The sequence below is a fragment of the Cydia amplana genome, chromosome 6 (assembly GCF_948474715.1).
Source record: "Cydia amplana chromosome 6, ilCydAmpl1.1, whole genome shotgun sequence".
Lineage (NCBI taxonomy): Eukaryota > Metazoa > Arthropoda > Insecta > Lepidoptera > Tortricidae > Cydia > Cydia amplana.
Window position 1 is genome coordinate 8,460,145 of NC_086074.1, and position 25,166 is coordinate 8,485,310.

Here is a 25,166-nt window from a genome sequence, read left to right on the forward strand (position 1 = left end):
TCGCCTTTGGATAGGCTTAATTTTAAAAATAATTGAAATAATGTTCTATATCATTCATACTTGCAAAAAAAGACTAAAAATAATTTACGTGACCAATGCTTATTATTAGTAAATATCTTACAATTTAATATCTGATATATCACACGATACAAAAAAATGGCCGCAAAGTTAAAAGTTTATTTATTTACGTTACTAGTCCATCTTTGGATCACCGACTCTTTGTCATATGTGAAAAATGTGTACCAAATTTCAATTGAATTAGTCTATTAGGGGCAGACACACGAGTGATCTTAAAAGGGATTTTTTCTTGAATGATTTGTATGTACTTACCCCAACGCACCTCACGTTCCACGCGGCGCAGCGTAATCAGTAAGTACCTAATAATTAGTGTCCGACTGAAACACAAATTTCTGTATATATAAATATTGTTGTCCTACTTGCTCCCCAACTTTTGGTCTTTGTCACATAGTTTAGTTTCATAATACGAAGTACTATTTCGTATGTTTCGGCCAGGCCGAAAGATTCGGCCGTTTTTTGGCCGAAACCGAAACTACGGCCGAAACATGATTTTATGGCCGAAACTGGCCGAAACCGAAACCGAATCTTCGGTCGGACACTACGAATAATCACAATGGTCTTAAGTACCACAGACCCTACTGTCGCTTAAGTCCTTTATGACAATCTCTGCCTATTAGAACTTATAAAAAAAAAAGAAACCGAGTAATTATATCCAACTACCGAACCTGCTTACAAATTTTCTCGAGATATTTGAGAAATGTGATATGCAAAGGAGAACATTCGAACAAACGAAAGTATTTTTGCCCAAGCTGAAACGGAGACCTTCGCCTACGCTCGGTCAGTGATGGTTTAGGTACAGTCAGCTGCAGGTCACCCCAGCATAGAAGATTGTATGCAGGGGTGGTACCTTTTCTCTGCAGCTGACTGTACACCTATAAAAAATTGTTGTACCTGCTGCAATTTTATACCGGTACCGTACTTTATATTTCAACAGGTATAGTACCTTCAAAACGAAGCGGTATTGATAAATAATAACGGTACCGTACCGCCTATAAATAATAATAATAATTCAGCCTATATACAGGATGGTCCAAACCTTGACGTCCAAAAATTTTTTTTTAGATTCCTCACGTCGTGGGCTATCAGAATATACCCCATGTATGTTAGCCGATTTTTCGTAGTTATCGAGTTATGATTTTTTTTTACTTTTAACTTTTCATATGAAATTCCGGGGTTCCCATACAGAGTGGCTAAAAAATAACTGCATTTCCGTTGCCAGGGAGGTTTTGGGATTATACTGAGCAACTTTTACAATGGGGCCAACCCCGAAACCGCGAAAAAAAATTACCCTTCCATAGAAAATGGACTAGCCAAAATGTATAAAAAGCCAATTTTTTTTTCGCGATTTCGGGGTTGGTCCCATAATAAAAGTTGCTCAGTATAATCCCAACACCTCCCTGGCAACGGAATGCAGTTATTTTTCAGCCACTCTGTATGGGAACCCCGAAATTTCATAGGAATAAGAATAAGAATAGAATAAGAATAAGAATTGTTTATTGCCACATACATGAACATAAAATAGTTAGAATTACTTACATAATAAAATTACTTACATATTAAAACAGTTGTTATCATATACAAAACAAAAGTGAGAAGATCTTTGTATTAGGCAAAGGGTTCCAGTCTCAGCGTGTGCCGGGCCTAGGTGCCCGGCGCTGGTTTTCAGACCGGTCCCAGACTAAGGACGGTCGGAGAATATTACCTACATAGGAAAAGTTAAAAGCTTAAAAAATCATAACTTGAAAAGTACGAAAAATCGGCTAACATACATATGGGGTACATTATGATAGCCCACGATTTTTGGACGTCACGGTTTGGACCACCCTGTATAGACAATAATCTCAACGCTAGCCCAATGCGGATTGGGGACTTCACACACAGCTTTGAATTTCTTCGCAAATGTATGCACTACGAGTATGCAGGTTTCCTCACGATGTTTCCTCCTTCACCGAAAAGCTAGTGGTAAATATCAAATGATATTTCGTACATAAGTTCCGAAAAACTCATTGGTACGAGCCAGGATACCAATGAGTTTTTCCTTACCGCTTATACCGTAAAGAAATAATGCAGTCTCTGCTTTGCACGATTATTGTGTGGACATAATTCTTATAATCACCGAAACATACATACCTCTACGCACAGAATGTCATTGAAATAAAACATTGTTTTTTATAGTAAATTAATATAACATTCGATTTATACACATAACAATAAGCAGGCCAGGCCGCAGCGATATTGGCCTGTAAGCTTCATCTCGGTCTCCAAATCCGCAAAACTCGCTGGTACTAAATGCTGGTCTTGCCGTTATTAATTATCTTGATTCTTGAAGATTATCAGAACAGCACGTTACGTAATCGCATACATAGACGGAACGAACGTCAACAAAGTAGGTGTAGACACTGCAAGTCTTTAGGTATTAAACGAATTACGCTTCGTATTAATAGATGAGTAATATTTAAATGAACATATAACATAAATACAAGATTACAATTAATTGACATCAAAAGTCATTGACGTACAGAAGTCATATACATTTTTATAATGACGCAAAATTGATACCAGCATTATGAAAATCAATCCCAATCAGTAAAACGAGTCTTTAAACTTTTTTCATTTTAAGCGGGTTTTGAAGGAACAAGTTACTTAAATTCGATTGTAATCGTATTGTTTTAGGATAATTTACTGCTGTTTTCGACCGTTACGACCCGTAAATAACAACAACTCACATTTAAAATTTGACTGGAGCTCGACGTGATTATATTTATTTACCCTATTTTATGAAATACAATTTATCTACTGGTATACATTTTCGTATGCGTATATGATGAAATGTCTTTATTAATGTCAAAAACGAGCTATGACGACGTACACGTCTGCTTCGATGCAAGGCCAACGGCCATCTGACTCGAAGAAGAGTTTTGAGTGATGTCGTTAATGTATGGAAATTATACGAAAGTTTACATTTGGGATTGAATTTCTGTGTTGTATTTGTGAGTAAAAATATAAGTAGATAATAATCTGGTAGTTTAGTTATCTAGCCTTCAAAATCCCACAACAACTCAATTACTGTCAAAGACAAAACTGTAATGCGTCTTGCTCAAACGGAACTCCATATTTTGATTTTTGGACACTTTTAGTGTCGATTTGTAGAGAATTACAGGAAATAAAATAAAATATGGCCTGAAGAGCCGGTACACGGCTTCTTCGTGAACAGATTTACGTATAATTTAATGCAGTTATTAATCATTAATTGAACAAATTGATTGCACAAAGTGAGGTCTAAATCGAAAACGTCATATACCGTCCCCTTAAACAACGGCCATGAGATTTGTTCACTAATAAAGTTGCATTGCAAGCTTGTCTATGCCAATCCTTCACACTACTCCTAGTGTCCACTACTAGTCTCCACTTTACATATGTATTGAATAGTTGCAGTTTTCCTCGAATTGTATAAATATTGTTTGTGTTGTTATGGCTGGGCTGGCGATAAAATGAATGTTTTATGGTCTCAAACCGGAAGAATAGAAAGATACATCGCTGGCTGGCTGTACCTACAACACGGTGCCAAGAAAACATTAGTATAAAATTGTGTCCTAAAAGTCTTAAAACGTATTACCTAAGCTTCATACCTTATTAAAATTAAATCTTTCGCATTTTGAAGACATCCTGGTCTTTCGCGACGATTCGTAATCTTAATCAATATTTGCGACATCGTACGTTTCACATGAATGTAAATTGTAAAAATAAAATCGCTATTTCATAACACGGCTAATTTTTTCGTACAGTTGAAATTTGTGTAGGCGAGTATTGGGCATTGTTAGAATATCTTGTCTTGTCTCCACGTGGTACCACAGCCGTAGACCTGTATTTTTCAAGAAACTACATTTTTGTCGTATTTCAGAAGTTTATTTATAGGTACCATCAGATTTGTTTTATCAAAATATTTGACAATCCACGTATTCAAAGCAAAAATTCATTGTACCGCGCTAATTTGTTTACCTTTAATTAGCAACCCAGTCTTTGGCTAAGCTTAAGTTAACGAAGCCAACAAATACGTAGGCCGGAAAGTCCTGACTGACTGACTGACTGACTGATTCATCAACGCAGAGCCGAAACTACAAAAGCTAGAAAGTTGAAATTTGCACACTAGGTTGAATTTATAAAGTGTACAAGAGATAAGAAACGATTTTTAAAAATTCAACCCCTAAGGGGGTTAAAAAGGGGATGAAAGGTTGTATGGGGTGCAAGTTTTATTTTAAGCTAGGAATTTGAAACTTTGTAAAAATGTACTATATTAAAAAACAAGAAAACTAATTTCTGCGTTTTCGAAAATTCATCCCCCAAGGTGGTGAAAAAGGGGTTGAAAGTTTGTATGGAGATCAGATATTTTTGTGAGTGTTAGACTTGAAACTTTGTATATGGGGATATTATCATAAGACGGGAAAAGTAATTTCAGCGTTTTTGAAAATTCATCCCCTAACAGGGTTAAAAGGGGTTGAAAGTTTGAATCCATTACAAATGCTTTGAAACTTCTTAGAAAGGCATAATAGCCGATTACAAAAAAAAGTAATTGCGACGTTTTAGGTAATTCAACCCCTAAGGGGGTAAAAAAGGGGATGAAACTTTGTCCTGGGGTGCAAATTTTATTTCAAGCTAGGACCTTGAAACTTCGTAAAAAGGTACTAAATTAAAAAACAAGAAAACTAATTACAGCGTTTTTAAAAATTCATCCCCTGAGGTGGTGAAAAAGGGGTTGAAAGTTTGTACGGAGGTCAAATATTTTTGAGAGTGTGGGACTTGAATCTTTGTATTTGGGGATATTATTAGAAGATATGAAAAGTTATTTTAGCGTTTTGTAAAATTCATCCCCTAACAGGGTTAAAAAGGGGTTGAATGTTTGTATGGAGTTCAAATTTTATTTTAAGCTTGGAACTTGAAACTTCGTAAAAAGGAATTATTTTAAACGGGCAATAAACTAATTTCAGCGTTTTTGAAAATTCATATCTCAAAGTGGTGAAAAAGGGGTTGAAAGTTTGTATGGAGATCAAACATTTTTGTGAGTGCGGGGCTTGAATCTTTGTGCAGAGGCATATTATTAGAATACTAGAAAAGTAATTTCAGCGTTTTTAAAAAATCATCCTTTAAAAGGGTTAAAAAGGGGTTGAAAATTTGTATGGGGTTCCAGTTTTATTTTAAGCTAGGAACTCGAGACTTCGTAAAAAGGTATTTTATTAAAAGGCAAGAAAACTCATTTAGTGTTTTTGGAAAATTCATCCCTCAAGGTGGTGAAAAAGGGTTAAAATTTTGTATGGAGATCAAACATTTTTGTGAGTGCGGGGCTTGAATCTTTGTAAAATAGTATATTATTAAAATACGAGAAAAGTAATTTCAGCGTTTATAAAAATTCATCTCTTAAAGGGTCGAAAGGGGGTTGAAAGTTTGTATAGGGTTCAAATTTTATTTAAAGCTACAAACTTGAAACTTCGTAAAAATGTATTTTATTTATCAAAAGATAAGAAGACTAATTTCAGAGATTTTGATAATTCATCCCCCGAGGTGGTGAAAAAGGGGTTGAAAATTTGTATGGAGGCCAAACATTTTTTTGAGTGCGGGACTTGAATCGTTGTATAAAGGCATATTATTAGAATACAAGAAAAATAATTTCAGCTTTTAAAAAATTCATCCCCTAATGGTTAAAAAGGGGTTGAAAGTTTGTATAGGGTTCAAATTTTATTTTAAGTTAGGAACTTCAAACTTCGTAAATAGGTAGTTAGGTAGTAGGTTTTATTAAATAGAGGACATGAAAATCTTCTACGGGGGTTTAGAGGGATTATATCGACGAAAATTTTATTCAGTTAGGGGCTTGAAACTTCGTAGGTTGTGAAAGACAAGTCTCATGCGTTGTATAATATTAATAATTAACAAATGATTAACCGTCCCACCGCAATCTCTTGCTGCATAATGTTCTAAGCTAATGTAGAATATATAACCATAACCACAATCCAAACCACAAATATACAAATCCACGCGTACGAAGTCGCGGGCAACAGCTAGTTAAGATATAAGCAAGAAGAATCGTCCTTAGCGAACGGGTATATCAAGTTGTGTTATGTAGTTCGGGTATATTCAACTCATAAAAATAACTGGTTTTCAAGGTTTTTAACTAAATGGGTTAACGCGAAATTAAGAAAACGGTGACAGTTATTTCGATATCCAAAGAAAAACCTGTTAAGTAGTGCGTGTTACATAATGGGTGTAGCATATAATATATATTCAGTATATTATATATCTCTACTCCGGGCGACAGTATGAGGCTTCCCCAGCCGTATGATGGATCGCGGGGCTAATCATTTGCCGCTTCTTACGTATCTACGTGGAGGCACGTTCTCCTAAGCTCAATTTAATTACGAACAAGCTATTTAGTAGTTTCTTTTATCCATTTTATTACACATGTCCTTTCTTATCTTTTGTAACTGGATTGGAGCTTGGTCCAACATACAAGACAACAGTAATTAGATTGGAAGATATTGCTTCGAAATAATAAAGGAAATATTTATTTTGACAAGGATAATAAAGAAGGGTATATATGTATACTATAATCTGACCCTATAAACTTTATTTATACTATACTAAGCTACATTAGAGACTTTTATTATTTCGCCAGCGTACTATAATTACAACGGAGCGATTATTTACAAAGATTTGTTGTATAAAATTGTTTAATATCACGAGAAATCCGAACCCCACCCAGTCTTTTATTCGCAGCCAGGCTTCCGTTTACTTTTTGCGGGCCACCCGCCTAGCCAAATGTCAATCGTTAATAATAAAAAACGCAAATCGAAACATATATGGAAATAGTCACGTGAGTTTTCGTAATATCTGTCAATCCGATACATTTTTTCTTTTCGCTGGCGTACGATTGTCAGCTTAGGTACCTACACCCACAGATTGTATGGAATGGCCACTTTTGAGGATCAAATTGACAGGCTCGCGGACCGGCAAATCCGTAGCTTGGAGATCGCTGGCCATGACGGCTGGTAAAAGATATCCAACTTAATAATGACATATCTTGACCACTTGCATGAAAATGAACTAATATTTACGTACCTACAGCCTTCCGAACCCACATAAATAATGTTTTTGTTAATAGTTGCGGTTTCCCATTCTAAATGTAAATTAGCGCTAAATGCTATGAATTTCATAAATATTAATAAAATATATTACCTTAACAGGACAGCGTGTACTAGTTACCTCTAACTTGGATTAACAGAGAATTCTACTTGAACCTACTTGATTGTAAAAATAAAGATTTAACTATATCTTTGTGCGCGTGACATCAGTCATCTTACTACTATAGATTTTTAGTAGACTTTATACTGAAATGACAAGTGACACACGCATCGTCCTACAGTGAAACAAGGAAAGTAGCTTTTACGTAAAAAATACCGCATCGAAATCGGTCCATCCGTTTGAGAGCTATAAACGATGCCACAGAGAGACATAATACAGCAATTACAAATCCTCTTTATTACACAACCTCAATATACATTACAGACAGACATTGGCGTCAAACTTACCTATTTAAGTAGGTATAACACCCCTCTTTTTGCGTTAGGGGTTAAAAATTATACGGGCAGAGTTATAAATACAAGTTTCGGTTCGTAAATCCTATTTTACTGAAGCCATAATGCACTATAATAAACCTCACTTATTCCACACACTTATCAAGATTTTGGTCAAGCTGGTGCAACAATACCAAAAAACCGGGCGTCTGATAAAGTTGTAGTTCCTGGTCATATGGAACTCAAGGCGATCAACTATTAAGGGTGAGCTCATCATGGACTCTATGTACGTATGATTATACACACAATACACTCCGTTAAGTTTCTTTACTTTTCTGTGTTCAAAACAAACACTAACACATATTACAAACACTAACACGGTATTATCAAATGTCAAATGAGGATGTGACTATATTCTGTATATGTCGTGTCACTGTGATTATAGTGGTATTAAAGATCGACAGATAGCTTTCTCAATGAATAGCGAACAACAAGCAGGCACACTCTGTAATTTTTATCACAGTTATATTTCTACATCAAATCCTAGCAGCCAGACATTATATTTCTACATAGGATTTGATGTAGTAGCCATCACGTTTTGAAATTTTACTAGCAACAAACTCAACAGTTTGTCAAGTCAAAAACTATATAGTTTTCTTTTAAATAAAACTCCACTATTTGTGTTATGTTAATGATTAATTTTATTATACTTACTAACATGTAGCTGTAATGTATTACTAACAATATTGTATGGAATTTTTAATATTCCGAAATAAAGATATTTTTTTTATTATTATAAACTCCGTGAAAACAAAGTTTATTCTTTAGTTTTATCAAAATAGAAGACAAGTAACATTATGATTATTACTTTTCCCCATCTTGTATAAGTGCTTAGTCAGGCTCGGCTCACTCCGCGATTTCGTCGCTTTGCTACAGGTAGTTAAAAGTAGGGATGTAACGATATATGATTTTGCCGATACGATACCGATACCGATATTTAAAGTAAATAATCGGCGATACCGATACCGATATCGATAGCCTGGTAGTTAGTTAATGAATCAAATAAATAAAGAATTATATCCTTTATATGCATAAAACATACTTTGTTTAATAGACACTCGATTTTAAGAAGTGTGAAAAACTGAAAAAATAAAATAATGAAAAATATATTCCTATTAGCAAAATAGCACGATTATAGCAACTTCACTGTTACGTTGAGTAAGTAATTTATCGTAGTAAAACTTACGTAAGTTTTGATACATCAAGTTAAAATTAAAGTGAAGAATATTCTTGCCCAATAAAATACCTTACTATGGGTTTGTTTACATTTTGTTATGATATCGGGTGTATTTAGATCGGCGATGCCGATATATCGGCCTGCCGATTATATCGGCCGATATATCGTATCGGTATCGTTACATCCCTAGTTAAAAGTACATACGTTCCACACCAATTTTGGTGGCTAGCCATAAGCCGCGCGTGGCGCTGTCGCCACCTAGCGGCCATATCTGTGCTGATCGTAACAGACGCGTTTTGTTAGAGAGTGAGTCTTCTGTACCTAGTACTATTATTTATTCTGTGGCTTAGTTAAGAAAACACACGGATAAAACCCAGTGAATACCTAACAATAATCTTCACACGTCTATTCGAAATGTAATAACTCATATTCATCTCCTATCCGCAGACCCGCTTCAACCATAATTTACAACTGTCATTCAATATTCAACTGAGTGAGGAAAATTAATAGTTGGGCTCTAGTGTTTCGACGTGGGCAAGAAAATATGTAATAGTTACAATAAAAGACAAAGGTGACTATGGAACAGAACACATAAGAAGATAAACAGACTTTTTGTAGGCTACATGTTTATCTAAATACTGTTAAAGCCATTGTGATTTGTCATGTAAAATGGCGCGATGGAGAGAGCCTTTCTGATGGCTCCTCTACACGATGGGCCAGCGCCGGCCACTCCAAGGGACACATTTATGCGTTAGAGGGAGCAAGTGATATTGCTATCTCATTCTACCGCATGGCTGCGTCCCTTGGAGTGGCCGGCGCTGGCCCATCGTGTAGAGGAGCCATGATCGTGGTCGTCGGTCTAAGACCTTGTCTCAATAGTCAATATTCAAACTTAATGTCTTCGTGCTGTGGGCTATTGGCTTGGCATTTGCCACTTTAATGCAATCCATTATGCATATAAAAAATAAGGTACCTACCTTTGGGCTATAAAAATTGCAGGGATCTTTCTCTTTCACTCTCATTGAGACGTAATTAGAGTGACAGAGAAAATTGCCCGCAATTGACGAACTTCGATTTTCGCGGTTATAGCCCTGAAAACAATAATGGCTCTGTTGCAAACCAATTTCGACATCAGAACTGATCTCAAGTAAATACTCATTTGTACCGAAATCACAGAGTGAACTTAAACTTTTGGCCGGTAGTGTATCCTCATTTCAGATTCTATCCCGCAGAATTTATCCAGGCAAAGCATTCTAACAATGCACGTAGACTAGGCGGGCGGATGTCGTTAGAGTTGGCGAGACGACGCCCACGTGGATGCGGGCTCCGCAGTATCGAATTTTGTGGGACACGATAGGTCTACAATAGTAGTTTGTGTTACAAGGGATCAAAATGATATATTTTCGTCAACGGCGTACATTGAATCCTAAATGAAGCGATGGGTTCTACAATCACTACTTTCCTCACTACGTTCGGGATTCTAAAGTAGAATCCTAAGGCCACCGTTTAAGAGTTATTTACGGAAAACTATAAAAAGGGACCTTAAAACCCCCCTACCCGTTAGCTTCACCCCCACCCCCCGGTACTTATATTGTTTAATACACCATTACCTACACCCATGCTAAAATTGGCTTACACATGTATTATTTCCGCTGTAATTCCTTCGTTTGGTGGCCTATAAAGTCCTAATGAATCTGGTTAGGAAAACAAATGCAAAAAGAGGGTCAAAACTAATGTTAGGGTTAAGAAGTATATTGTCGTTTAAACAATCGTTTTCATATGATGATATGAAAACTATTGTTTAAACGACATTTGTGATGACAACTTATGAACATTATTATGTAATTACTTGTTTTCCAGTACTCTCAAGTTTAGTTTCACAACGACTATAAATCAATAATGTTTTGTATTCTGTCGCAGTAGACAACCCGTCTCTCGTCGGATAACAATCTTTACGAGTAAAGTAAGCTATAAAGAACCCCCACTTTCTTTAAAGGGTTCATCTGATCGACGGCATGTACCGGACGATCATCTTAAAGAGTGTAAATCATCAGAAAACATCTTACAAGACACACAAATGCATTATGGATAGATGCCTCTTGAATCACTTGGATCTCTTTACGGAACATTACAATAAATAATTATAGATCAAGTGAATGATCTGTTCACCATGATCCAAGATGACAAGGTCCTGCTACATCACTGTCGAGTAATTAGAATTACATACATAAAATTAACGAAGGGAAGATTTTCTGCCGTCAGTCATGCAAAAAAGAATTGTCATTTGTTTTTCTTAGTAAGTTACGTAATAAATTGAGATAGATTTATTACCTTTTTGTGAATGTTGCCTGGCACATACGATTCATTTGCGATAAGGCCGCCTGTAGTCTGTTAGTCTGTCCTGTACTGTTGTTAATGTTTTCGTATCGTGTTGATTTATAAGTTGAACTCAATCACTGTAGTTTTAACACCCCCTTTCAGTAAATCATAGGGAATTATCATAATTTGTAAACACGACACGTCAATAGCGTTCGAAAACAATATTTTGCATCTGAGTTTTCTCAATGAACGAATAAAGTATTTGCTGTATCCGTAAAGTTGCATGCGCTGTGGTCAGAGTTGAACAGCCTTAAAGAATGTCAAACGACTATCATAACTCAATATAGGTTTACGAGTTTAACCTCGTTTAGATAATAATCTAGAACTAATTAATCAGCTGGTCGCAAACAAAAGCGATCGAGTTCCACTCCACTTAGCAATAATAATGTTCATGGCAGTTCCAGATGGGGAATTACCCAACCCCCATTAGTGCCGTAACGCCATCAATTACTTACATGTGCTTACTTAGAATTACTTACTACTTATCTAACTAACTTATACTCTGCCGGCGCAACTTTCGTGATTGACGCGTTTTGGGGAGGACTTGCCCATGTGTTCTGAGATAATATGACAAGAGATATAAACCATTGACATATTAAGAGGGGGATTAAAGCCAGTAAATTAGAAGGAAACAAAAGATATGTCACGCCGCGCGAAACTATCGACAGAAGTATGGTCATCGAGCGGGTTTTTATGAGTATTTTTCTTTACCTTTTTACCATCTCAATTACTCTGAAAATAATATACTTCCATTTAGATTTCTTCTCGTCGGATCCCTCGGCTATTATATCACTAGCTACATTATGCAAAAATGCAAATATATTCTATAGTTCGTTTTTTTTAGCATTAGAAAGAACTTGAAAGAAGGTAAGCGATCTTGACATGTCTTTTAATTGAAAAAAGCTTTTTAAAAATCAGTAACTATTACTTATGAAAGCAGAAGAATATATATGATCTTATTAGATTCATAATTGTTACATATTTGCCGTAACTTATTTTTAAAATGTGTTTTTCTATTAAAAGACACATCAAGATTGTTTACCTTATTTCTAATGCTAAAAAACGAACTATAGTGTGCGTGTGATTTTGTTCGTGACATTTGCTTTTGATTAAAACATACGAAAATTCAATATAAAAACTACAACTTTGCATTAGTACCCTCTTAAATCACAGCTCTGAAGTAGAATGGCAATAGGCTGATAATCGTAATTAGTAAATTCGTTCAAGTGTCACATTGATAGTGATAGGTAAAGCTCTCGCAGGTACAGTTAGCAATATCAATGTCACGTTTATCGCGACACTTATCGCAGATGGGGAATTACCCGACTCTCATTAGAACTGCTAAATTCTATCTGCAATTAACTTACAAGTAAAGTGTCATTCTATGAAACTTATGCTAACTATATATGTAAACTAACCGCCATATTAAAATTGACTTTTGTTTACATAGTTAGCAAGTTCCATAAAATGACACTTTAGGTGGAGACAACTTTCGTTATTCTTTACTGACGTAAATGGTTTATAGTGCATTTATTACTTAATACCTGCCCGTCCTTTATTGCCCCCGTGAAGTTGACCAACCCAAATCATTTGCCCGCAAATGGCATTGGTATCGATATCATTTGTTCATCGTTATTTCATATGTGTTGTTAGGTAAAATCGTTAGGAATTGATATTAACAGAAAAAACTGAATAGATGACACATTTAAACTTTCTGTTCTGTATATCTGACCTAAGGTTGTCTGGAAGAGATCGCTTACAGCGATAGGACCGCCAGTTACTACCTTTATTTACAGTGTAAATCTGTTTTTAAATTTTATTTTCTTTGTGGTGCAATAAAGAATATTCAAATCATGGATAATATTTTAATGGACTCTCATTAGTAAGTAATTAAGCTAATTCATTCAACAACAGTAAAATCGTAGTCGTTCTCCTCTCCGATATTATTCAAATTGCGTACCTATAAAACCAGGTAATATCCGTTAACGTAACCCCGTATTTACAGAGCACTTAAAGTATGCATTTTAAAGCTTTAAGAAAAAATAAAATCAGCATAAACCTAGTTCGATAACGGGCGTGACATAAATTGCAACCAGGCCCTTTGTGCGTGACAGGTGCGCTTAAATTGTCAAAGGCTAAAAAATATAGTAGGTACTTCTAGTCAATTATTACTATCTGAGAATGCTTCTACAAAACAAGCAACAACGGTTGCACTCCGGGAGTGCCGATAGAAGTGAAAACTCACCTCACTATGTTACCGACGCCCGGTAACACGATACATACGTTTAGCGGAGGTATTCTATTTATTTATTATAATTATATTATTATCATTCTCAAATAAGATCACACTTTTTCATTGACATGTTTATTTACATACTGCCATGACAACGTCAAATTATTTGAACATAGGTAAATGATAGGTAAAGAGTCTTGAAAAGGAGTCCGCAACATAAATGTCAAATAACATTGAGTTTTTCTTTATTGATTTAAATGCCATTTAAATTATGAGTGGCCACCTTACGGGGCTTACGGTCACGTGATCGCCTTACGCTGTCTCGAGTTTATCATTTTTTCCCCACCTCAAAAAGTGCCCAGCGCCGCTAAAGAAGTTTTTACTTCAAAAATGATGTGCATATGTATATAGTAAATTAAATAGACCAACGAGTATTATGAATACAGAAGGGATAGCTATCCCTACAGCCTTACCAAATAACTATTCGTATCATGTACAAAAGAAGGCCTGATAAAACGTTTCCGTTTACAAATTATTACAAGTACTTTTCTTGGATAGTTACTCTATTTATAAAGCTAAAGAAATAAAGTGTGTATCAGGGCATTTATTTGTGTGATGAGCACAGATATTTGTTCCTGAGTCATGGTTGTTTTCTATGTATTTAAGTATTTGTATATTATATCTATCGTTGTCTGAGTACCCACAACACAAGCCTTCTTGAGCTTACCGTGGGGCTTAGTCAATTTGTGTAAAAATGTCCATTAATATTTATTTATTTATTTATCAGAGTAGGCGCTTAATATATGAATTTTCCGCCTTATCGCAACGAAAACAGACATCTTTGATATCGCACGTGGATACAACCTACAGACATTCGTATTTAAATACCTAGTGGTCCATAATTTTACGATCTCGGTACGAGCTTACATTTATTAGCCTCCCACTACACAAAGTTTAGTGGGTTCATATTAGCATTAGCATGCAAAAGTCGTAGTCCGTGAGCGTTCAGCGGCTGGCCGGGACCACGAGGCGACCCTAGGAAGTAGGTCAACACGCACCCGTCTGAATGTCGCTGCCGAGGACTAGCTGTGGGGCAGCCATGAAATTCTGAATCAGCATCCGCCTTTCTTGAACAGTGCTAATTGGAAAGAGACAGGGAGTTTCTCTGGCTATGGCGCTTGGATAGTTCTCCTCTGACAGTAAGCGCTTGCTCAAAACCCGATATATAATTGACACGCTATTTGGTCATTAGGATATGACTGGCCATCAGTGCTCTTAGAAAGGGTAATTGTCATTGTGAATATTATTCTTACATTGCAAACTAATAACACAACTAAGTTCAAGCGGGAAAACACTTGTATGGAATTTGCACACCAGTCTCTTAGAATTCCTGGGCAACCTTGTTTCCTGAAAGAAATATAGCTTTCAAGTAGAGCCTATAAATTCCTATACGAAATCTCCAAGGCTTTCCAGGTATAAACTCTCAGCCGCAACCTAGCTATCTATCGCTCAATATATAACCCTTTTTAAGTTGCCGCTCTATAACCGGCTCCGCACCCTCGCAGGTAGTGTGCAAGGGCATATAGGTATGCAATACTAGCACCTAATTTCATTCGTTCCAATTAGCCTAGCAGGTGTTAATTGGATGCTTGTTGGGATGGCGCCGCACAATAATCTATTCGTACACAATGCCTGTATACTTACAATCATGGGTGGAGTAGTTACCCTACAACAGGATAGACAGCCCAGCCCATTCAGGGCATTGAGAGGGTTAAAATACGTTCAGACACGTTATAAGTCCTTCCTCGAGATCTCGACACTTTTAAACATTATTTACGCATTCCAAGAGCAGCCTGTAATAACATATGCCATTTCCTCAAGGAGCCCAGAATACTATTTCCGTAAAATATTTATTTCCCTTTGAATATAAAACTATATGAAAGCTAGGATGCTTACGCAAGCCAACCGGCGAGTATGCGAAATGACAATTTATATTTTAAACCTACTTACCGTTTTTTAACTCCGTTTACTTATTCCGTAAGTACTAAAATGGGATTGCTTGTGTTGCCTGTCAAGTTTAAACCGATATTGTATTGTAAGACGCTAGGTAGGGTACCTATCAACCCGTAAAATATAACTTACATACTTAGTTTCTTAGATTTTGGTCACAAAATTTTTTGTACAATTTACTTTCTGAACCTATCTACCTGTAGCGGCTCTATGAACTATGGCCGAGCTGCTGTTTAAAATGTTAAACTGAACTAAATTATAAAGTATGCATCTGCCCATATCAATTATCGGCCTATTCTGATATCACCAGCTAAAAATGCACATACGGCACGCGTCAACGGTTTTCGTCTGCAAATATGCATCATATGCTGCAGGTAGATTCAAATTGCCAATAATTTAGCTGTGTCCATATTGATTTCAATCTGCCAGCTGTAATGTAGGTTGCAATTTCTGACATGAGTGATTATTGATTACCGCCATAATTAGGCTTTTGTTCCGATTCCGATACTTCCAACTTTCGTTGCGTGGTGGTGTTGGTACTTCTAATAGTTCTAATGCGCCTAACATTTTGCAGTAAATCCCTATTTGCTTTGTATGTTGTAGGCGTCGTAAAGCATTTGAACTCTTTAAAGGTGACATTCGGATGGGAACTACAGCTTCGTTAAGGGGCTACCCCCTCCAACCTCCTCCACCGAGGTGGGTTTAGCCGGTTAGCCTTTTGGGGTTAACCGGCTAAACCGTTAACCTCAGTGTCCAATTGTACTGGTAACCATGGTAACTTCAAGTTTAACCAGTTAACCCCGGGTTAGTGTAATGGTGCAAGTGGTGCTTAGAAAGCTAAAGCTATGCCAGTTAGTACCTGTACGAGTAACAAGTTCCGCCGCCTCGCCTGCTCATTACCTAGCTCTCCGGGTGTGGATCAGAGATCTGTACGTGACTGTGCAAGATGCCTTGGCTGTACAGTCAGCAGTAGAGGTTGCTAAGCGAGCGAGGTGTTCAAAATTACCTTGACACGTTCTTATTCGCTTAACAATAAAGTCGCGTCAAGATCATTTTGAACACCTGGCCCGCTTAGCAACATCTGCTGCTGACTGTATTCTGTACTCGTCTATACTACCTCACCACTATCTATAGGTAATATTTCTGTAGGGTCTGCTCGTATTTTGAAGTTAATAAGCATACTAGGTAAGCCAAAGTAATAATCGGACTATATTCTTTAAAACATACCTACTTAAACTAAATTTTTAGTTAGTAGTAGGTAAATAAACATAACATAACATCGGACCAACCGGTTTAGACGAAACTAGCAATAAAAAACCAATTGGTAATTTTGCATAGATACCTACACGGCTACACCTAGGTACCTACTTAATTTCTATACTTACCTTTCGCCTTCTGACTTTTCTTCCATAAATGACAACTGCCATCTATTATTCTCTGCTAAATCAAATAAGTAGGAACCCATAGATTAGTATTATGTTATTTAGGTACCTTCCTACGTCGTATAAAATATATAAAATTAAAAACTTAATAACACTTTGTAAATTATTTATTTATAAACATACTAGCGACCTGCCCCGGCTTCGCACGGGTAAAAAAATATACATAAACCTTCCTCTTGAATCACTTTATCTATTTAAAAAAACCGCATCAAAATCCGTTGGGTAGTTTTAAAGATCTAAGCATACAGACAGACAGGCAGCGAGAAGCGACTTTGTTTTATACTATGTAGTGATTTTAGTTGTGCATTGCATACCTACGAAATTAAATACATTGTTAGGTACCGGAATTGTTACAAAAACCGGCAAAGTGCGTGTCGGGGCACGCGTACTGGAGGGTTTCGTATCTTTTCACGGTATAAAAAGCCATACCAGTAAAAGGGCGTATCTTTCCGGCAGGTATATTTTTTACCAAAATTACTTCTTATGGCGGTGTGGCCAAACAAGTTGGCACAAATTTACCAAAATTACTGGGAAATGAAGATAGCAACTTTAGTATGAGTAAAAAGGTTGGGTGGGAATATTGGTACCTAAACCAAACCAGGTAGTACTATAAATTGCGATATTAAGAAACCTCTACCTACATAAAAGAAGAATAATAACGTTACTATGCTTGACCAATATAAACAAGACGTCAAACATAAAATATTAATTACCTTTTCATAACCAGCTAGTTGGTTAAATAAAAATAAAACTAGTTTGGACAAAAGGTACCGAACAAGAACCTACGTATTTAACATGTTTACATGAGAACTGGATTGTTTATTACTATTAATATACTTTATAATTGCATTCTTATTGGAAGAAACCGGTTCTCGAAACTAATTGATTATTGTCCATAAAAATTGCGAGAAAAACATTTTACTGAAACTAAAAGCGAAGTAAATATTTTAAAAACTCCTTACCTTTTTAAAAAAATCTCGAGGGCGACGTCCCTCCTTGGAAGGTGCGGGTACGGGATACGGTGCCGCGCTTCCAACATAAACACTGCACTGGCGGTGTACGAAATGCGGAATACGAGCGACAAATACTGATGAATTAGTGATAACACAACACTGTCACTTTGTTCGAGCACTGTAATCCAATAGGTTCGTTTGTTTTTATTTAGAAATCAGGACAAGTAAACGCGCATGTCACTTTGTCCGTAAATTGTGGTCGTAACGTCGTTTAACACACGTGCGATGATAGACCGTCGCTCAATGACTGGCTGGCTGATGCGCTCCGCTCGCTCGGCGGCGGGGAGGGCGCGCCGCGCCGCGCTACGTTGCGTTGGTCGGTCTACTCGAACACGCCGGGTGGAGGGTGAGGCGAGGCGCAACGGGGAAGCGCCCTTCTCTCAATGATAAAGCATTATCGGTGCTAATGTCTCAACGAATGCCTAATCAGAGCTTTGATAAGGGAATCTTTAAGTACTTATTTGTAAGATCCGAAGTTCTTTAAAAAGGACTATTATTATGTTTAGGTCCACTGTTTAAGGAAGTGATAAGTAAGTACTTAGGTAACAGTTTCGTATTTCGTAGCCCATTTTAAGCCCATTGGGTAGTTGTCGATACATAGGGGCGTAAGTACTCGCGCCTACTATACTAAAATTATTGCTATTTATTTGCATTATTTGACACATGTCACTCACAACTAGGGTAATGTCAGGAATTTTAGCCGTTTGTCAGGAATGCGGCCGGAATACGAAAATGTCAGGAATTTTAGTGAATTAACAATATGTACCTAAAAAGGTACATTATTCAAATTTACTTATCAAGCATAGGGTAATTGTGTCAGATACCGTCCAATTATAGGAGATGTCTACTTTGAAATGCTAAAAAAAAATATTTAAGTAGTCTTACTTAAATGTGCTATATTTGTTTGTATTGCTCATATTGTCTATTTTAGGTTAATATTACGTGACCTTAAATAATATTTACGGTTTATTTCATAAAAAATATATTATGAAAAAGTAGGGTTATTTCAGTTTCCGTCCGCCTGTGAGCTACTTTTCGTACGCGTATGAGTCAGTTTTCGTCCACTGTATGAAAAAGTATTGTAGGGTGCATTATTGCATTGAAAATCAATTATACCTATCTTTATTTTTTGTTTTTATGTTATATAGATAATTCTTAGTTAGTTACTAGCTTCTGCCCGTGACTTCGACCGCGTAGAATGGTTATTTTCGTGATAAATATTTATATATATTTCCTTCCTCAGGACTCAGACCGACAAACAGTGTTACATTCGCATTTATAATATATAATATCAATATAATAAGGAATCATTTATTTTTAAGCTATGTACGTTACTAGTACCGACTTAGTTTTGTTGTATATAGGGTCGTTGCGTTAGTTTTCATCAACTTATCGGAGCTGCCAGAGTAGCTGGACAGTAAAATTTATCATGAAATACCCACTTAAATATATGATAGTTATTTGTTTTCTTGTGTTAATTTATGTATGCGACAAAAAAATCGCAGCGATTTTAAAATTGTGATTTGTCACATTTTTCCGCGACTGCTCGCGACGCCATTGTCACAAAGTGAATTGCAGCATACGGAGTTGTATGGCCCCGCGCGCACTGCGATAATAAAATCGCACCCCGGACCTCAGTCGGCATTTCGCTCTCCAAGAGTCAACATATCGGAACCTGCTTCTCCAATGGAGTCACAAGATGAGACGCTAGATGTTGACCGTTTAATTATAGAAATAGAAGGAGATCACCTTTGTGGTATAAATACTCAGTCATACAGCGATTGCATATTGTTTCACGCCTGGCGACTGGTACGAAATCCATGTCGAGAATGAACAAATCGTCGACTTTTCATCGCAGTGCGCGCAGTGAATTTTCTGCGATAAATTACAGCGCGATTCTAAAATCGTCTCGCAAAAATTAAAATCGTGGTGCGCGCTTGGCCTTACAGACGCCCGGACCGTGACTTTGCGGTCCGGCGCACGTTCGATCGTGTGTAAGGTGATCCGCCGTATGTACGTCCATTAAAGCCGTGTAACAGACAACCGCACCCATGAGTGAGAGCGAGAAAGAGATGGCTTTTAAGGACGCAGTTTTATAAAGCCCCACATTCACACTCCTACTGTGTAGGCCGCCTCGTAGTCCGCCTCGTTGGGTAGGATTGTGTATGGGGGTTGTGGACTACGAGCCGTTCTACAAACGGCTAAACGGTAGGACGGCTCGTAGTCTACAACCCCCATACACAATCCTACCCAACGAGGCGGACTACGAGGCGGCCTACAAGGTAGGAGTGTGAATGCGGGGCTTAAGTGAGAGCGAAAAACAGATACTTATTAAACCAGCATCCACACGGCCTGGTACAGCTATCAGTTCATGCTGTAGGATATAGAGCGAGATAGGGAGACAATTATATGTCTCATTCTTGCAGGACTATTTTGTAACATCGTGTAAATACTGCTTAATAATCATAGACATTTCAATTATTTTAAAGCCCGCTCCACACTCGTGCGCGAGATATTAAGGAGGGAAAATCGTAAGATTTGACATTTTTTATATTAAGATTCGAGTAATGCTTGATGCTTAAATAATTAATTGCCTATTTTAACTTATTTCCTCGCATATTTGGGGCAAACCACTATGCTCCGGTGGGAATAGCAATTCGTGGAATCGTCTCATTGTCGGACTCAGTTCAATTCTTTCATTTCGTCGAACAAAATCGAAACTCATCCACGAATTGCTATTTTCGCCCTCAGTAATCATGTAATAATAAATCTCGTCTACACCACTCATAGTACATGGACGGAAACTGAAACAATATTTAAAGCTATTTTTAGTTTTCGACCACGTATTTTAAACATGATTTTAATCAAGCAACACTGACAAAATCGTGGACGAAAACTAAAATGTATAATCTTATAAGCAAGAAACATCATTTTAAGAGAAAATATATAGTAGTTTATAAGTCTTTTGAAGTAAAACGATCATAACAAATACTCACCTAGCTGTTCCAGTTACCGTCCGTGTGGTCGGAAACTAAATATTTTTCAAAATTAGTATGTCAGTACTCGTCCACTAAATTTATCAAAGATTATTATGAAAAAACTATAAAAAACACTTAAAATTGCGTTTACTATACTTTTAAGTTGCAGTATGTGCCAATAACGTAACTTAAACTAGTTAAATTAATTAATAAACTTACCGTGAACATTTGCCGCCAACACTTTTTTTTTCTTGCAAAATGACGTTTTCAAGCTCTGGATGCAATGCCGCCACTTACATAATTTTTTTTAAAGCCACTATTTGTCAAATAACACTTTTATTTTGGTAAAAATATTGCTTAGACATTATGGATTGCAACAAATCCAAACATGTGTGAGAAGGCTTGTTTATATTCAAATTTTCCGCAATTCTTTGTAGCAACTCCGCCAAGTGGACGGAAACAGGCACTGGACGGCAAACAGACACAATTACCCTATAAGATATCGCATACGGCTAGACCCCCTTTTTTTCGCAAATCAGGAATTTTGTCAGGAAATTCCCAATTTGGATCTGGTAACCCTACTCACAACAGCAATACAATGTAAAATGATCATCGAAATCACAAAGGAAGACAATTGCACTGCGAACGTTTACGTTCTACGTCTTTTTTATTTTATTTAGGGTTGGCCGGACACCACCGTTATGAATCGATAGTCGTCTAAGTAAATCGATATAAATTTTTCATTTTAGGTCGCAACAAAGCTTTATTGAATTTATTATATTTTCTTATTATTATTTATTAACCATATCATTCTAGCTTTATTTAAATCTCAAATAAAAATTCATTAAAGGTCACTATTCGATACCTCACCTCAGTCTAGGTGCCATCCAATTGTAATCGCTTGCTGTGACAATCGAATTGGGTTAGTTACATCTCTATAAACGTCAGTCATAATGTGTCAAATAATGCAAGTAGGTATGCACGAACTATAATGCTCACTGCTCCTAATGGTTCCTCTAGCTACACGATGGGCCAGCGCCGGTCACTCCAAGGCAGGGCCGGATTAACCCTAAGTCAGAGTAGGCAACTGCCTATGGGCTCCGCCTCGGCTAGGGGGCCCCGGCGGCCCCGCGCGCGCCAAAAACAATATTTGTTTCATATGGCCAAAATTCATAAATATTGTTTTTATGGTACCTAAGTATTTATACCTAATGTCCAATATCCGTTTCTCAGATACACAATCATTAGATGATTATATAAATTAAGTTATTTTATAGATTTAAAGTCTGTATTATCGAACTCGATTTTCAGGCTCCCGTCCCCGCCTAATACCTCATCAATGGAACTTCGGCCCTCCGAGTAACTCTTACTTAACACATATTATTGTCGAGTAACATTTGACGATTGGTTCGTGTCAGAGCGCTGCTTTCTTACAGTTCGACCTTCGGCGTCGCTTTTTAACAAATATAAACATTGATTTCAGAAGCTTGGCCTTTTGCCTCGCATGAAAGCTCACCTCGCTGGTTATAAGTACGCTTCGGGCTTGTTCAGTAATGTGGAGATTGCTGAGCTCGACCTTCAGCCTCACTTTTTACCTCCATTTTTGGTTTGTCTTCCAAATCTCCTCTTCTTCAGCTTAGCCTTTGACCTCGCTGCGCCAAGCTCGGCCTGCCGTCTCGCTTTTTAATACAATGGACATTGGTTGGCGTCTGTGCTCTAGCTGAGCTTATCCTGAACCACGGTTTTGACCTCGCATGAAAGCTCGGCTCACTGGGGAACTTCGGATTTTTAGGCCCGGCCCGGCCTTTTTAACACGCTTTCACATTTTTTTCACAAAAAATTTCGCGCTCGCTGCGCTCGCGTTTTTTTTGCTGCTTTTCTGGTTGACCCTGTACCTACATGCTAGCTTAACTGGTGAATGAATAGTCATTTAAACCTATGGAATATCTATATTATTACGTTAATTTTAATCATGTGGCTCGGCGTATGGTCTTATGGTCGGACAATCGCTGTTCAGCCTCGCACAATATTTAACTACCTATTGAGAAAAAAAGGGCTCTCCCCACACTTGACGCAAAAAGGAATCGGCAAAAACTGATAGAAAAAAGCTTTATGTCCACGCAATAAGAGTGAAAAAGACATCGCTCGGCATATTCGGATCGGCTCAACCGACACCTGAAGGTTGAAATTAAAACCACAAACTTACTTCCCTGTACTGAAAAACTGAACATTATGTATGCAGAATTGACTGTAAGGGCCTAAGGGGGCCCCGAGCATTGCACTGCCTAGGGGCCCCGACATGCTTAATCCGGCCCTGCTCCAAGGGACGCATTTATGCGTTAGAGGGAGCAAGTGATATTGCTTTCTCATTCTACCGCTGGGTGCGTCCCTTGGAGTGGCCGGCGCTGGCCCATCGTGTAGAGGAGCCATAAGTACTTGCAGGAGACAGAACGTAGGTAGAACCTCAAGGAGTCCAAATGCAAAACAAGTTCTGGTCAGTGGCGGATTTGCAGTCTTTGCCGCCCTAGGCTCAGACCCTGTAGCCGCCCCTTCAGCATCAGCACCCATCATATTGACTACATTTAGGTCAGGCAACGAAAAGGTATAGAGGGAAACGCTTGGGACACATTTTTAACTTAGTAACTTTGTTTGGACTCGTTAGGAGGCGAAAATATCAAAAGTCCCCGGCCGTAGCCCTTGAGCGGGGGTAGGGGAGTTTGATTTGAAGGTTCCATTTTTCGGTTTTTCGCTTATAATATCTTAGAAACTATGCGTCGTTGTGACATGATCATTATACAAAATGAAAGCTGATAAAATTTGCTACAAGTTTTATACAGTCGAGATTTTCGATAGGTATCTTGTTTAGTTTTTGAGATAGCCTCTCTTGAATCTCTATAATTTTGCATTAAATTTCCATCAATAATATTCACGGTGCTCACGAGGAAAGGAACCCGAAATATTTTAACAGTGTAGCAGATCTGCGAAATCGACTCCACACTCGCGTTCGCGGCTTCGCGCCGCGATTCGCGCACAAATGAGGAGGGCCCTATACAAGCCCCCCTCCAAACTATTGTGCGTGAATCGCGGCGCGACTTCGCCGAGCGAACATATCGCGACGTTGACGTATGACCCTCACTCGCAAACTTCTCGGTGATTTCGCAGTTTAGTTCGGGCCAAGATGGCTGAAAAGCATCAGCTGATCGAGTTTAACTGTCATTTATCTAAGGCATCATACTTGCTGTAGCTATTTTTCCATTTTGTTTTATTGTAAAACCGTAAAATATAGCCGCTATATATAATAGAATTAATATTTATCTTGCAACTGATGAGCCAAAATAGTGTGTATTGTGGAGTCTTGCAAGTTCGCGCTTCGCGCCTCCTTTGACGCTGGCCGAAAAACTGACAAAAAACGGGAAATAAGGCGCGAAGGCGTGAACAATCTGTGAAATCGACGCCACACTCGCGTTCGTGGCTTCGCGCCGCGATTCGCGCACAACTGTGGAGGGCCCTCAAGATATCGAAAAACTGTACTAAATAAAACTTGTAGCAAATTTAATCAGCTTTCATTTTGTACAATGATCAGTCGTTACAACGCATAGTTTCCGAGATATAAGCGAAAAACCGAAAAATAGGACCTTCAAACCTCCCTCTTCCCCCGGCTCAAGGGCTACGGCCGGGGACTTTTGATATGTTCACCTCCTAACTAGTTCAAACAAAGTTACGAAGTCAAAAATTGTGTTCCAAGCATTTCCCTCTATACCTTTTTTTGAGAATTCGTTGCCTGGCCTAATTTTAAGTTATTTAGGTTTAAGATTCTTTATTCTCATTAAGAATTTGACAATTCACTTATATGACAACTTAAAACTACACAAATACATTTATTTCTTGTTATCATCAGCGATTTTTTTGTCACAATTTGCCGCCCCTAATATCTCGCCGCCCTAGGCTCGAGCCTACTGTGCCTTATGGGAAATCCGCCACTGGTTCTGGTCATATTTGGGTAAACCATCTTTCTTTGGGATTAGATTAGATTAAGAATTTCATAGTACATATTTCTTTATAAGTGACAAAATATAACAAAACATGTACCTAAGTATTGTGTCCTGCTGTCCTGTATGATCGGCGAAGGCGAAGTAGGTTTTAATGTAATAAAATATAGCTGGTCAACCAAATCTTGTCAGTAAAAAAACGCGCGAAATTCATATTTTCTATGGGACGATATCCCTTCGCGCCT

The 25,166-nt window shown here is 37.6% G+C and overlaps 1 protein-coding gene across 4 annotated transcripts in view; it reads right to left on the bottom strand.

Annotated features, from left to right (window-relative positions):
- The window catches only part of LOC134648752 (Ca(2+)/calmodulin-responsive adenylate cyclase-like), a 104,906-nt gene extending 86,695 nt beyond the window's left edge, over positions 1–18,211 (bottom strand). For all 4 annotated transcript variants that reach the window (XM_063503273.1, XM_063503272.1, XM_063503271.1 and 1 more), the window contains exon 1: positions 17,904–18,211. The gene's annotated coding sequence lies outside the window, so the exon portion shown is untranslated. The remainder of the gene's footprint in view (positions 1–17,903) is intronic.
- Positions 18,212–25,166: the final 6,955 nt, after the last annotated feature.